Source organism: Capra hircus, chromosome 13 (genome assembly GCF_001704415.2).
Source record: "Capra hircus breed San Clemente chromosome 13, ASM170441v1, whole genome shotgun sequence".
NCBI classification, from domain to species: Eukaryota; Metazoa; Chordata; class Mammalia; order Artiodactyla; family Bovidae; genus Capra; species Capra hircus.
In genome coordinates this window covers 66,511,937-66,528,782 of record NC_030820.1, presented here as the reverse complement: position 1 = coordinate 66,528,782, position 16,846 = coordinate 66,511,937, and the positions used below count along the sequence as shown (strand labels likewise).

At 43.2% G+C, this 16,846-nt stretch overlaps 1 protein-coding gene across 2 annotated transcripts in view; it reads right to left on the bottom strand.

Moving 5' to 3' along the window:
* Positions 1–16,846, bottom strand: part of RPRD1B (regulation of nuclear pre-mRNA domain containing 1B) — a 55,774-nt gene that overhangs the window by 2,680 nt on the left and 36,248 nt on the right.

The following is a 16,846-nucleotide window of genomic DNA, read 5'->3' as shown; positions in this document are numbered from 1 at the left end:
TCATGTGCATTGAGTCGGCGATGCCATCCAGCCATCTCATCCTCTGTCGTCCCCTTCTCCTCCTGCCCCCAATTCCCCCAACATCAGGGTCTTTTCCAATGAGTCAACTCTTCGCATGAGGTGGCCAAAGTATTGGAGTTTTAGCCTCAGCATCAGTCCCTCCAATGAACACCCAGGACTGGTCTCCTTTAGGATGGACTGGTTGGATCTCCATGCAGTCTCAAGAGTCTTCTCCAACACCACAGTTCAAAAGCATCAATTCTTCGGCTCTCAGCTTTCTTCACAGTCCAACTCTCACATCCATACATGACCACAGGAAAAACCATAGCCTTGACTAGATGGACCTTTCTTGGGAAAGTAGTATCTCTGCTTTTCAATATGCTATCTAGGTTGGTCAAACTTTCCTTCCAAAGAGTAAGTGTCTTTTAATTTCATAGCTGCAATCACCATCTGCAGTGATTTTAGAGCTCAAAAAAATAAAGTCTGACACTGTTTCCACTGTTTCCCTATCTATTTCCCATGAAGTGATGGGACTAAATACCATGATCTTAGTTTTCTGAATGTTGAGCTTTAAGCCAACTTTTTCACTCTCCTCTTTAACTTTCATCAAGAGGCTCTTTAGTTCCTCTTCACTTTCTGCCATAAGGGCGGTGTCATCTGCATATCTGAGGTTATTGATATTCCTCTCGGCAATCTTGATTCCAGCTTGTGCTTCCTCCAGCCTGGCGTTTCTCATGATGTACTCTGAATATAAGTTAAATAAGCAGGGTGACAATATACAGCCTTGATGTACTCCTTTTCTTATTTGGAACCAGTCTGTTGTTCCATGTCCAGTTCTAACTGTTGCTTCCTGACCTGCATACAAGTCAGGTGGTCTGGTATTCCCATCTCTTGAAGAATTTTCCACAGTTTATTGTGATCCACACAGTCAAAGGCTTTGGCATAGTCAATAAAGCAGAAATAGATGTTTTTCTGGAACTCTCTTACTTTTTCGATGATCCAGCGGATGTTGGCAATTTGATCTCTGGTTCCTTTGCCTTTTCTAAAACCAGCTTGAACATCAGGAAGTTCACGGTTCATGTACTGCTGAAGCCTGGCTTGGAGAATTTTGAGCGTTACTTTACTAGCATGTGAGATGAGTGCAATTGTGTGGTAGTTTGAGCATTCTTTGGCATTGCCTTTCTTTGGGATTGGAATGAAAACTGACCTTTTCCAGTCCTGTGGCCACTGCTGAGTTTTCCAAATTTGCTGGCATATTAAGTGCAGCACTTTCACAGCATCATCTTTCAGGATTTGAAATAGCTCAATTGGAATTCCATCACCTCTGCTAGCTTTGTTCATAGTGATGCTTTCTAAGGCCCACTTGACTTCACATTCCAGGATGTCTGGCTCTAGGTGAGTGATCACACCATCGTGATTATCGGGGTCATGAAGATCTCATCATGTTTAGATTGCTATTATATTCTAGATATCATTAGAGAAAATTCATTTTAATGAAAGGAAGTATGTTCCACATTAAAGTCCTCTTTTCATAGCACTCTGAAAGTGGATGGATCAGGCCCACACGTCCTCGTGACCCAGGGAGGTCTTCTTGTTTTCTACCCACAGACATTTCTATTTTAAGAGCAGGTTCATGAGTCTAGGAGGAGGGCATCACTAGACAAAGGATGAAAGCAGGAGCCAATGAACAAGATTAAAAAAAAGAGTTGCAAGATACAACATTAATATATAAAAGTCAACTGCTTTCCTATATACTGGCAGTGAACTAGTGGAATTGAAATTAAAACCCAATACCATTTACATTAGTCTTAAAACAATGAAGTACTTAAGTATAAAGCTAACAAAATATCTATGACATCTACAAGAGGAAAACTACAAAATTCTGATGATCAAACATAGAAGAGGTAAATAGAGAGAGAGATATTCCATGTTGATGGATAGGAAGATGCAGTTCTCTTACAATGTCAGTTCTTCTCAACTTGATCTGCAGATCCAAGGCAATCTCAATCAAAATCACAGCAAGTTATTTTGAAGATATAAACAAACTAATTCTAAAGTTTATATGGTGAGGCAAGAGATTCTGAAGAGTCAACACACTATTAAAAGAACAAAGCTAGACACTACTTAACTCTAAGACTTACTTTAAGCTGTTGTAATCAAGAACGCAATGCTGGCAAAAGAACAGACAAAAAGATGAGTACAACAGAACAGAGGGCCCAGAGTGTATAAACAGTCAGCCGATCTCTGACAAAGGAGCAAAGGCAATACAATGGCGAGCAGATAGTATTTTACATACAACATCAACAACATGATCCATGAAAGAAATGACAAACTGGATTTCATTAAAATGAAAATTTCGACTCTAGAAAAGACTGCCAAGAGAATGAAAAGATAAGCCTGAGACTGGGAGAAAATGTCTGTGAAAGACATCATATGCCATCAAGGAAATGCAAATTAAAACAATACTGAGGGCTTCCCTGGTGGTCCCCGTAGTTAAGAGTCCACCTTGCAATGCAGGGGATACAAGTTTGATCCCTGTTCCAGGAAGATCCCACATGCCTCAGGGCAACTGAGACCATCTGCCACAACTACTGAGCCCGTAGTCTGGAGCTTGTGCTACTGAAGCTCACACACCCTAGAGTCTGTGCTCTGCAGCCACTGCAATAAGAAGCCCCCATACCACAGTGAAGAGTAGCTCCCACTCGCTACAACTAGAGAAAGCCTGTACACAGCAACAAAGACCCAGCACAGCAAAAAATAAAATACACATGAAAAACAAAAACAACATTGAGATACCACCCCATACCTGCTAGAACAGAGTGCAGAAAAGACATCGCCATGTGCTGGCGAGACGCAGAGCGAGAGGAATGCTCAGATACACCACCGGTGGGAGTGCAACATGGCACAGCCACTGTGGAAGACAATTTGGTAGCTTCTTACAAAACCAAACACACTCTTACCATATGGACTATGCTGGCTGGTATTTACCCAAAGGAGTTGAATATCTGTGCCCACACAAATACCATCACACCACCGTTTACAGCAGCCTTATTCATAATTACCCAAAGCTGGAATCAACCAAGACGTCAAGTAGGGGAATGGATAAACTCTGGTACATCCAAACAGGAGAGTATACTAAAAAGAAATGAGTACGTCAAGGCTGTATATTGTGACCTTGCTTATTTAACTTCAATTAAATAAGCAGAGTACATTGTGCAAAATGCTGGGCTAGATGAAGCACAAGCTGGAATCAAGATTGCTGGGAGAAATATTAATAACCTCAGATATGAGGATAACACCACCCTTATGGCAGAAAGCAAAGAGGAACTAAAGAGCCTCTTGATGAAAGTGAAAGAGGAGGTGAAAATGCTGGCTTAAAATTCAACATTCAAAAAACTACGATCATAGCATCCGGTTCCATCGCTTCATGACACCTAGATGGGGAAACAATGGAAACAGTAACAGACTTTGTTTTCCTGGGCTCCAAAATCACTGCAGATGGTGACTGCAGCCATGAAATTAAAAGGTGCTTGCTCCTTGGAAGAAAAGCTATGACAAACCTAGATAGCATATAAAAACAGAGACATTACTTTGCAGACAAAGGCCAGTCTAGTCAAAGCTATGGTTTTTCCAGTTGTCATGTATGGATGTGTGAGTTGGACTATAAAGAAAGCTGAGTGCAGAAAAATTGATACTTTTCAACTGTGGTGTTGAGAAGACTCCTGAGAGTCCCTTAGACTGCAAAGATATCAAATGAGTCAATGCTAAAGGAAATCAACCCTGAATATTCATTGGAAGGACTGATGCTGAAGCTTCAATACCATCGGCCACCTGATGTGAACAGCTGACTCACTGGAAAAGACCCCAATGCTGGGAAAGATTGACGGCAGGAGGAGAAGGGGATGACAGAGGATGAGATGGTCGGATGGTATCCCCAACTCAGTGGACGTGAGTTTGAGCAAGCTCCGGGAGATGGTGAAGGACAGGGAAGCCTTGCGAGCTGCAGTCCATTCAATGGGGTTGCAAAGACTCTGGACATGACTGGGTGACTGAACAACAATGAAAATAAATGAGCTATCAAGCCATGAAAAGACAGGGAAAAACTCTAAATGCCAATCTGGAAAGGTTAACTACTGTGTGACTCCAACTCTATGACGTTCTGAAAAAGGCAAAACCATGGATACAAAGGTTGGGGGGAGAAGGCAGGGATGAATAGGTGAAGCAGATGATTTTTAGGGTAGTAGAAATACAATAGTGATGAATTACACATCTGTCCAAACCCACAGAATGTCCAGCACCGATGTGAACTCTAGTATAAACCACTGACTTCAGGTAATTACTAATACAGTGTTAGCACAGGTTCCTCAGGGCTTCCCTGGTGGCTCAGATGGTAAGGGATCCACTTGCAATGCGGGAGACCTGGGTTCAATCCCTGGGTTGCGAAGATGCCCTGGAAAAGAGAACAGCTATCCACTCCAGTATTCTAGCCTGGCGAATTCTGTGGACAAAGGAGCCTGGCGGGCTACAGTCCATGGGGTTGCGAAGAGACTGAACAACTTTCACTACTCACTATGCAGGTTCATCAAGAGCAAAAATGTGCCCCATCTGGAGGACATCGATAGTGGGGGAGACAATACAGGTCTGGGGATAAGGGAGTATATAGGAAATCTCTGTACCTTCCTCTTAATTTTGCTGTGAACCTAAAATTGTTCTGAAAAATGGTGAATCGGCCAACTGGTTAAAATGTATCAGCAAGAGCCACTAGGTATATACTCTGAATATCTAAATACAGGTAAAGACTGCCTTTAACACTGTTAAAACACTTCTGGACAGGGGGAGAATAAGATCCCACAAGCCATATGGCACAGCTGAAAAAACAAACATAAATAAACAAATAAAACCGTTAAAATATGTAGCTGCTTAACTGGGACAGCTGAATGACCCCATTTAATGCCTTGAGGAAAGACAAACAGGTTAGAGCTCACTCCAAGCTCTGATTAGGTCAAACTGAGGCTACAGTAATTTTATAGTCCCCTAAACAGATTTAGTAGTAACTGACTCTGTGATAGCCTAACCTTTTTTTTAAAAATTAGACTCAGCCTTTTCCCAAGTGTATATGTGTACAGCTTGTGTCAGACTCTGTGCGACCCCATGGACTGTAGCCTACCAGGCTCCTCTGTTCATGGGATTATCCATGCAAGAATACTGGAGTGGGTTACTATTTCCTCCTCCAGGGCATCTTCCCAACTGAGGGACCGAACCTGCATTGGCAGGTAGATTCTTTAATACTGAGCCACCTAAGAAGCCCTTAATGCTGCCACTGACCAACAGAAAATTAAGCATGAATCCAAATAAAACTACTCCCCCAGACACAAATCCAGCCTTTACCTGTCTCCACTTCTTCCCTCAGCTGGGGCAGGGCACACCCTTGATAGCTGCCTTCCTGTTATTCACTTAGGTTCTAAACAGGCAAAGGAGACAGACCTCAGGAGAATCCAAGCATCTTTTTCCTCAAGGTACTAGTCTGCTTTCTGACAATTAAGACCCATAAGCTCTGCAAGGCTACACCCCGAGCCCTCAGGAACTCCTGTTCTCTGAAGAAATCAAGGATTTTTTTCAAGATACCATGAAAACGAACTTCCAAGTGATGAGACCCATTCAAATTCTTTGGACTCACTCAAGTGTGCTGCGTCCCACAATCTCTGCAGCACGCCAAGTACCAGACAGACAAATGATTCGACAAGGCGGTCACATGCTCCTTGCTTTAAATACCTTACACTTGTGTATAACAGAGGACTCAGCCTTTACTCTAAGGCTCCCACTACCCTGCCTGGTCCAGAACTCGAGCTGGAGCCCTGCACCATTTACACCAGCAGATGCCACCCTGCCCTGCTCCTGTTTCTCAGTCTTCTCTCCCCACCAGCTGATTCACCTCACCCACACTTCACTTGGCTCTTTTTCACACTCGTATCTTCAGACACTTGCCTTTTCCTCCACTACCAGGCAAGCACGGAAAGACAAGACAAATCCAGGAAGTGCTGCTGCTTTTCCTTCCCTGCTCATGCATAATTTACACTGGGGTGGTGGCAGAGGCGAAGGGTTGAGCCGAATCTGCCGTTCGCTACAGGCACTCACTGCAGCAAAACATCTCCCCACCGACCCCCACCACGGGAAGCCATGAAACAGGCAGGCGTTCTACCAGGCTTGCGGCTACTGCTGCCCCGGTGCAGGATCCTGGAGGGGAGGTAGTGGAGGGGGAAGCAGGCATGCATGATGAACTGCCTGGGTTTCTGTGATCGCCAAGAAATGCTGAAAACAGAGAAGGTAAAGGACGGAGGTGTGGCCCTAAGACTGAGCCTAGGATTTATGTTCCTGGCAAAATTCTGGAATCTTGCCTCAAAGATTCTTTGAACCAGAAGTAGAAAATGTGTCCAACATCCCCCTGCTTCCTATGGACCCAGCTGACACTGTGGGAACAGCCCAGCACAGCGCAGAGAGACAACTGGCCGAGGGAAGCGAGGCTGACACATTCTTTGCCTTTTTTGGTTAGAGGGGTAAGCCAGACCTGACACGCTGCAGATGAGCTGGGGGATAAGACGGTTAGAAATGACAGGGGCCAATGTCGCAACGACCTTTCGAGGAGAATTTCACTTTCAAAACAAACAAAAATTGTAAGCATTTCCTCTAGCAACTCATGTAACAAATACAGATCAAAATGTAAACTGTCAAACCTATTTTTTTTCCTTGCTAAGAAGTATTTACACAACAAAAATTATGTTAGAAATAACACCAAAGGCAGGGGCTTGATTTGATAAGATTTCTAGTAACAAGATGCCTGTTTTCCTTTATCTGGCCCTGTTGTGCTATAGGACATATGGTATATAAAAATCACCACTGCTCAGCTACTTCCAATTAAGAATTATAAAGGGTTATTATGCATGAAGAAGTTTATGAAGGGCCCAGTTTGAAACGTGATCTGCCACACTGAATTAAAGTCAAAGAACGGCTTCATCACAGGAACGCCAAGGTAGCCAGGCAGAAAGGGAAAGCTGAACCTTGCCCCAAGGTTACTTAACATGCCCCCTCAGCCCTCTTGTCTTTCCAGGAGGCTTAACTCTATAGTTGCTGAGGCTATAGACTTAGAAATCTACACTTTGAAATCATAGCTTCAACTTAAACTACAACTAATTAACTTATCCTTCATTTTTTATGGGAAAATACAGTATCTAAATCTTTGGGCTGAAAATAAGAATGCTGCTTTTAATTTTTCAAGGATCTACATGGGAACATTAAAAACCCATCACTGACTCGCACCTCTCTCCTAGCCAGCTCCATTGCTCCATGTGACTTAGTGGCAGCTGTGACATTTCAAAATGATCCCTTCTGAGGTGTCACAGCAGGGCTGGAGCTGCAGAGTTAAGATGCTGGGGAAGATACATGGAAAAGAAAGCTGTGGCTCTGATTCTAGTCTTCAGTGGCTCTCAGCTCCATTACCAAAACCAGTAATAAAGGGACTACTACTGTTGGGGCTCCGAGTGGGCTACCTCAAAATGGTATACCATGGCATATTAATTATCTGAAGCTGCATGAAAAGCACTGATATAAGAAATTAAAAAACAAAAAAAACTCTGATCCTCTTCTGTCTCCCTGAAAAGCAGGAAATAAATCTCTAGAGTCAAAGGTTTGCTTTCTGCATCTGGAGGTGGAAAGACAGACACCCTTATTGTCAGAGACAGGAATTCAGAGCTGAGGAGCCCGTATAAACAAACTCTGTTACTTCTCTGATTTACTACCCCACACTCAAATTCTGTTTAGATTCTCTTCTAATGAAGCACCCAAAGCCTAAGTTTCTTTGTGCTGTCCATTCCTTACAAATTTACTGTGTAAAAAGTATAAAAGCTGCCTGCTTTGGTTACTTCTTAGGTCTCATATTTAGAAGACCTCTGTGTATATGAAAAAAAAGAACACATTTCTTTTTCTCCTCTTAATCTGCCTTCTGTCCTTTTTGTTTTTTGTTTTAGTAGTACAGTCACAAGAGGAGCAGAGGGGGAGATCCCCCCTCTCCAAAAAGTACACACACAGCATTTCTCAGGAGGGAAAGTGACAAGATGACTACAATTCGAAGTATTCGCAGAGCAATACATTACTTTACCAACAACGGTCTGTCTAGTCAAAGCTATGGTTTTTCCAGTAGTTATGCATGGATGTGAGAGTTGGACCATAAAGAAAGCTGAGCGCTGAAGAATTGATGCTTTTGGACTGTGGTGTTGGAGAAGATTCTTTAGAGTCCCTTGGACAGCAAGGAGATCAAACCAGTCAATCCTAAAAGAATTCAGTTCTGAATATTCATTGGAAGGACTGACGCTGAAGCTGAAGCTCCAATACTTTGGCCACCTGATGTCAAGAACTGACTCATTGGAAAAAACCCTGATGCTGGGAAAGATTAAAGGTAGGAGGAGAAGGGGATGACAGAGGATGAGATGGTTGGATGGCATCATCGACTCGATGGACATGAGCTGGAGCAAGCTCCAGGAGTCGGTGATGGACAGGAAGTCTGGCGTGCTGCAGTCCATGAGGTTGCAAAGAGTCAGACAACTGAGCGACTGAACTGATTGGCAGAATCAAACGGGAACTGGCTTCTTAAGCTGGAAATCATACCACAAAGTGTTTTTGAAGTATTTCTTTCTCCCCAGAAGACCCTCTACACAAAAGGTTTACGGGAGCTTCTACTATCACAACAAAAACCCCCTTCTGAGAGGGATTTGAAAAAGCAAGGGAAGAAGAATGAAAAGTTACTGTGTATCATGTCCGACTTTTGCAACTATAGCCCGCCAGGCTCCTCTGTCCACCAGATTCTCCAGGCAAGAATACTGGAGTGGGTTGCATTCCCACTTCCAGGGAATCTTCCCAACCCAGGGATCAAACCTGGGTTTCCTGCATTGCAGGCAGATTCTTTACCATCTGAGCCACCAGGGAAGCCCAACACACATAATTAATAAAAATGAAACTAACAAAAGTAAAATCCATTTTGCGTGCATGTGTGTGAAGTCACTTCAGTTGTATCCGACTCTTTGTGACCCTTGGGACTGGAGTCCACCAGGCTCCTCTGTCCATGGGATTCTCCAGGCAAGAATACTGGAGTGGGTTGCCGTGCCCTCCTCCAGGGGACCTTCCCGACCCAGGGACTGAACCCACATGTCTTATGTCTTCTATATTGGCAGATGGGTTCTTTACCACAAGTGCCACCTGGGAAGCCCAAACTCCATTTTGGGACTGGGCAAATTTTCAAATCGTAATGTAATCATAAAGCTAAAATTTACAATTGAACAGATGCCTGTGAAAGTGCTTTAAAAAGAGACTAATTTAAAAATGCACCTGGGTCCCTCAAAAATGCTTACACCATTTATACAACGGTCCCTCATACAAAACCAGGTAAAAGCAAACCACTAATGTACAGGAAGTATATTTATAATTAATTAATTTTTTAAAAAATTAGCCTTCAAAAACCACAAGCTTTATGCAAATAAAGCCCCCACAAACTGATTTCCTTAATAACCATTTTAAGAAAAAAACCAAGTTATTGATGCTGTGCAAAGATGAAGGGTGCAAGCAGACCTTTCAACCGTTTCTCCTGTTGAGCCTGATGCTGGTGGAGTCAAGTATTCCTGCAGGGCAGTGAGAAGCAAAGGGCAGAAAGGAAAAGGGCATTTTTCACACAAAATAACTTTAAGCAATGTTTGTTATAATTTAAAGTGCTAAAAGGTCTGCCTGGAGCAAGGTGGCCTGTAGGTTACTGCTCTGCATTTGATACAGCTCTCTCTACAAGCAATAAAAAGTTTTCACTTCCTCCTGTTAGGAAAAAAAAAAAAAAAAAAAGGAAGTAAAATGCATTTCCTAACTCTCCCATAAGACTGAAGGTACGTCACCCTCCCATGGGAGGGAGGTCTCCATAGTAAAACAGAAAAAACCTGGAGTCAGAAATTCCAGATTCAGGGACTTTCCTGGTGGCCCAGTGGCTAAGACTCCACTTGGTGTTTCCAATGCAGGGGGCCTAGGTTCAATTCCTGGTCAGGGATCTAGATCCTATATGCTGTAGCTAAGATCCAGCTCAGTCAAATAAATAAGAAAGAGTTGGACACGACTGAGTGAGCATCCACACACTCAGGTGAGAGATGGTGTCAGTTGCGACTACAGCGGTAAGTGGAGACAGAGATGAAGAGAAGGAGGACAAATTCAGGAAAAACTGAGGAGATAAAAATCACAATGGCTTGGCGACTACTCCAATGTGGAAGAGAGGTGGCGGGAGGCTGTCTTGCAGAGCTGCAGCAGTGGAGCTGAAGAAGCGACTGGGACATCAGGTGAGTGAAGTGACTCAGGTGGGAGGTGGGAAAAACACGAAGAGAAACACTGGATGAGGCCCAGCGTCTGGCTCTGATGAATGGCAGTTGTAAGGGAGAAGATGGTGAATGTGATCATATTAAGTATGAGGTGTCTATGGAAATTAGATACATGGGTCTTAAGTACAAGGAAGGATCTAGGTATAGAACTAGATTGAAGCCATCAGCACAGAGGTGGTAGCTGAAGCCACTTCAGAGAATGAGAATAAGAAAAAAGCTAAAGGAATATCCATTTACTGGGCAAGAATAGAGAAAAACATATTAAAGGACAAAAAGCCTAGAACCAGCAGAAGGTGGGATCCAGAAATCAAGAGAAGGAAAACACACGAAAAGTAATAAACAGTATTAAATGCTATAGTTTCTAGCCTCTAGCCCTTGCTGGTCTGGTGGCTAGGATTCCTGGTTTTCATGTAGATGACTGTTAGTCACTAAGCCGTGTCCGACTCTTTGTGACCCCATGGACTATAGTCTGCCAGGCTTCTCTGTCCATGGAATTCTCCAGGCAAGAATACTGGAGTGGGCTGCCATTCCATTCTTTCTCCAGGAGATCTTTCTGACCTAGGAACTGAACCTGGGTCTTCTGCATTGTAGGCAGATTCTTCACCAACTGAGCCGCCAGGGAAGCCCCCATTAAATGCCACAGAGAAGGCCAAAAAGAGAAAAGAAAAAGAGAGCCAGAGACGGAGAAATATCTTTAGGCTTTTGAGATTAGACTACTGGTGTGGATGGGTGCTCAGTCATGTCCAGCTCTTTGTGACTGCACGGACTGTAGACCTCCAGGCGTCTTTGTCCATGGGCTTCTCCAGACGAGAATACTTGAGTAGGCTGTCATTTCCTCCTCCAGGGGATCTACCCGACTCAGGGATCAAACCTGAGTCTCCTGAGGCTCCTGCACTGGAAGACTGATTATTTTACTGCCAAGCCATCTGGGAAGCCCTAGGCTCCTGGTGGGGGATTCTAAAGACAGTAATGGAGATGTACCTGCCAAGCTGCAGTGGGGTAAGCAGAGACAAAATGGGGAGCCACGACGCAGTGATGTGGTAAAAAAGGGAGAGTAGTAGTGACGCGTGGTGTGTTCGTGTGAACACACGTGTGAACGTGATATAAAAACCATATTAGAGAGGCAAGGCATGATACACCTGCTGAGAAGGAGCCCTTCAGCCAGCCTACTGGAGACTTTTTACACAGAAAGGAAAATAACTTGGTCCTAAAGGTCCTTCGGAGAAGGCAATGGCAACCCACTCCAGTACTCTTGCCTGGAAAATCCCATGGACGGAGGAGCCTGGGGGGCTGCAGTCCATGGGGTCGTGAAGAGTCAGACACTACTGAGTGACTTCACTTTGACTTTTCACTTTCATGCATTGGAGAAGGAAATGGCAACCCACTCCAGTGTTCTTGCCTGGAGAACCCCAGGGATGGTGGAGCCTGGTGGCTGCCGTCTATGGGGTTGCAGAGTTGGACGCGACTGAAGCGACTTAGCAGCAGCAGCAGCAGCAGGGGTCCTGTGCGCTACCTCTTTATTACGGGTGAAGGTAAAATTGTTCTTTTATAAATGAAAAACCATGCCAAAGATAGGAGGCTGCCAAAACCACTGACTGGCCTCGGTAGAGAAAGTCGCGAAGAGCCTGGAATGGGCACTGCGGATCCTCATCACTAAATCCTGACTGGGGTTAAATGGTATATTTCTGGGAATAACTCCTTGTGAGTCTTATGTCCCACAGAGCAGAAACAATGGTGGGCAAAATAAAAGCACCAAACAGAGCCTACCAGACACCATGAAGGAAAAAGTGGGATGAGTCTATTTTAATCATTATCAAAACCCCAAGAATGCTTAAAAACCACCAGCAAATTTTTGCAGAGTTGAAGTTCGCAAAGTTACTCTGCTCAAAATTCTCAAAGAACCTCATGACTGGAGTAGGAGAGATGTCCATACTTTTTCCTAAAGATGTTGAAAGAATCTGAATAAGGAGGAGAACAAATAAGGAGGCTTGCAGAGTCATAGAGAAAGTTGACTGGTACCATCACTTCTTCACGTGACGCGTGCCATACCTTTGGGAGCTCAGGGACTTTGTAAAGGTTTCATGTTGACTCCTTATTATAAGCAAGCAAATTTTTCCTCTAAACATGGAAAAAGACTCATTCTGACCTTACTTTAAGCCCTTCATTTTATAAGGGAAAACAAAGTCAGAGATACAACTTACAAAATTGCAGAGCATGCCATAATACTAGTTTCACTTTCTTCAAAAACCACAACTTACAGTGGGAGCAGAAGGCCCACCTGAACAAGAGTAGGAACATTCATAAAAACCAAAATAGAGCTTTGTTCAAAATAGCATCCACCCCTTGGGTCAAACAGACACTTAAGACAACAAGAGCTCAAATTTCTGTAATCTGAACTCTGCTCTCAAAGCTATGCTCACTCAAGTCAATGTTATAATAAGTAGTTGCCATCTTCACACAGCTGTTTCAAATGTAAACAGTTAATTTAAAACCCAGAAGAGAGCCCCATTTGTCTAATTTGTCTACTTCAACATTCACGCCTTCATAAAACCAAGATTAATCCTTAACTTGTGGGTATATACACACATTACACACATACCTATGTATCTTCTACCTATCTGTCTGTCTATAAAGCTCAGTGAAGTTCTAGTCCACTTAAGATGCTCTGAAAACGATCAAGAACCCATAAGTCAGAAATGCCTACTGAAGGCAAAGACCTTGAAATACATATGACCTGGAGTATACTTAAAGATAAGCAGATATCTGCACACATACAGAATCCATTTTTTAAAATTTCTAGGAATTAAAAAATCCAGATACTAAAAGTGAGCCCAAAGTTAAAAAAAAAACTTCAATAAAAGTAACTGAATATCAAACCATATTCAAGAAACCATTTAAAATGTTTACAAAGTTTTTTGCTAATAAGGGAAAATAATCACGTAAAGTTTTTAAAGGAACATATGATCATTTTAATTTTAAAACAGGAGGAAAAAATAAAAGAAATATACCAAAATTAAAAGTAGTTATCTCTGAATAGTGAGATTATTATTTTTTTTCTTTATATTCATTTTTTCTAAGTTTCCTGTGAGTGCTTCTTTTGTAATTCAAAAAAGAAAAAGAACTGAATATTAGTTGAGTAAGAATGAATGTTTGGGGACTTCTCTGGTGGTGGGGTGGCTAAGACTCCAAGCTCCCAATGCAGCGGGCCTGGTTTCAATCCCTGGTCAGGGAACTAGATCCCACATGCTGCAACTAAGACCTGGTGCAGTTAGGCAGCTAGCCAAGTAAGTAAGTTAAGTTAGTTTTTAAAAAAAGAATGAATGAATATTTTGGCAGACAAAGCAGTGATGCAGGGCTCGAATACTGTTTTGATTCAATGTATATATGCACTTTATAAATAAATATGAAGAATTAGTGCTACACACACTTGCTAAAACTCAGTGGAGCTGTTCCGGGAAGGAGGAGGAACCATCAAAAGTTGATAAACAGGAAAACAATGCTGTGGCTAAAGCTGTGGATTTACAGCTGGGAGAGCTTTGAATTTGCGTCACTGTTTTCAAAGTAAAGTCTCAAGTGTCAGGGAACCATGCCCTTAGGTCACCAAGTAAGTGAAGTATATTATATGGGGACTTTTCTCCCCTGGAGTAACAAGAGATTAATATAGAAAGACACACACACACCCCTAAGTGCACACACTGATAGATAAGAGCTCCAGCTACAAATCTGGCCTGAGCTAGAAGGGTCAGCAGTACCTAAAAAGAATGGAAGGAATCCAAGGATTAAACACAGCCTCCAAACTCCAAATCACTTACAGAACCACGCAACTCAAAAAGTCCCCACCTACTGAAGGGAAACTTTAAAAAAAACAGAAGAAAGAAAAAAAGGGGACACACATCAAAGCAGGGGTGAAAAAGCAGTGAGCAAGCCAAGGCCTGCTGGGTGGGGAAGGACACAAGTACAACTCCATTCCACCAGCCCACCGCTGATCAAGTGACCAGCGTGAACAGACTGGCCTGCTTCCGCCCACGGTGCTGACAGCGCTGCTAGTCTAGGGAGGGGAAAATGACACGCTAAGGACGGGAGCGAGACAGAGGACCCACAGGCAGGGCCTCTCAGTTCCCAGGGAACATGGCAGATGATCACTGGGGTCAGGATTCTGCAGACTGGGGTTCTCTCCTCACTGACTTCCTTCTGTGACCCTGAACTGCTCAAAGGAACGCTGAGCTCTGTCTTCTCATCTAAAAGGCGGATTAGATTATCTGCTCCCATCTGCCCTGACTGTAATGGACAATGGGATACTGGCTTCCCTCACCATGGAGAAAGGGGAGGATTTGTCCAAAGCTGACCAAAAATGGAGCTCTCTAGCCCTACCTACTGCCCATCCCATTACTGGAATGAACACCTTTCACCATCTGCACCCTGCGGGGAGGTGGGGGATGCCGCCAGAAATAACAGATGCCGTTAGTGCCTCCTCAGCTATAGCCCAAGAATCTCTCAAGTCTGTTGGAACCAAATTACAAACAGATACAAGAAGTCACAAGTCAGTGCTGGATTCTGGGCCACTTCCCCCTTCCCAGCTGTGCTGTGCTGTCATAAGTGAAAGTGAAAGTGTTAGTCACTCAGTTGTGTCTGATTCTTTGTGACCCTGACTATATAGCCCACCAGGCTCCTCTGTTCATGAAATTCTCCAGGCAAGAATACTGGAGTGGGTAGCCATTCCCTTCCCCAGGGGATCTTTCTGACCCAGGGATGGAACCCATGTCTCCTGCATTGCAGGCGGATTCTTTACCATCTGAGCCACCAGAGTCTCAAAGGAAAAGTCACATGTACTCTTGACTATTCATTACAGTGGAGGGTGACCTACCAAGTTTGGGAGACACAGCAACAGGCCCAAGTTCAATGACCAATTTCTCCCTTCCTCTCAGAGCAAAAGCATGCAGAGTTATGGCAGGAGGGTACTTAGGAGCTTGGTGGCAAAGTGGGCTCTCTCAAACTCAGAAAGGTTTTCACAGGGGCCATTCCAGAATGCTTTCCTGCAACCATTTAAATGCCCCTATATAAGACATCATGTCTCTAAAATAAAATTCTTGGGACTGCTGAAATGATCAACTCTGGCTACTCTTCTGTGTAGAGTGTCTTTCTGCTGTGACCTGACCTAATGAAATAAATAAATAAAATTTTAAAACCACGATGAATAAACTAAAACACAAACTTGATAAAATGACAAGATGTCTGCTTTAAATTGTATTTCTGGTCTGGGCTAACTCTGGGTCTGAAGAGAAGACTATACAATTCAGAAGCTGGACTATATACCTTCTGAGGTCCTATCCAACTCCATAATCCTGTTAAAGACCTTACCTAGACATCCAGGCCTCTCCTCTGCAGAATAAAGCTGGCAGTCTTGCCTGTGCCCTGGTGACTGTTAAACACACATGTGTACATATGCAGGCCTTCCAGAGGTAGGTAAACACTGCCCACTGTAAGGAGAGACGGACACTGTCTACTGTGGTTCCAGACACTGAGAGTATCTAAACAAGGCCTCTGTAAAACCAAATGCACTGGGAAACGATGCTCCAGCATGCCTTTGAAAATTCTGCAGCAGAAATTAAAGAACTATCTAACTAAATGGGAAGACATTTCACGTTCAGGGACTGGAAGGCTTAAGACAGTTAAGATGGCAATAGTGCCCAAAGCAATCGCCAGATTCAACACAACTCCTATGAAAATTCCAACAAACTTTATTGGAAATGGAAAAGCTGGTCCTCAAATTCCCACAGAACTGAAAGAGGGTCTGAACAGCCAAATGACACTAAAAAAGAAGGACGAAGTTTGAGGACTCACATTTTCTGATCTTCAAAACTATGAAGCTACAGTGATCAAAGTAGTTGTGTGTGATACTGGCCTAGGACAGACACACAGATCAGTGGAACAGAACAGAGTCAAGAAATAAACCCATACATCTATGGCCAATCGATTTTTAACAAAAGTACTGAGTATTCAGTAGGGAACAACAACCAGTGCTAGGGCAACTAGGTATCTGTATGCAAATAAAGAAGGTGCATGCACACCCCCCTGCCCCACCTCACATCATATACAAAAATGAACTCAACCACCTCAATGTAAAAGCTAGAACTATAAAACTCCTAGAAGAACACACAGGAATAACTCTTCCTATGACCTGGATTTTGCAATGGATTCTTAAATGTGACACCGAAACATAAGCAACACAAGGAAAAACACATTAGATCTTATCAAAACTCACTGCTTCAAACAGCATACTGAAGGAAGTGAAAAAACAACCTACAGAATGGAACAAAATATTTGCAAAACATTTAACTGGTAGAAGTCTGATATCCAGAACATACCAAGAACTCTTACAATTCAAGAACAAACAACTCAGATCAAAAATGGGCACAGGACTTGAACAAACATGCTCTTAAAAAAGATAC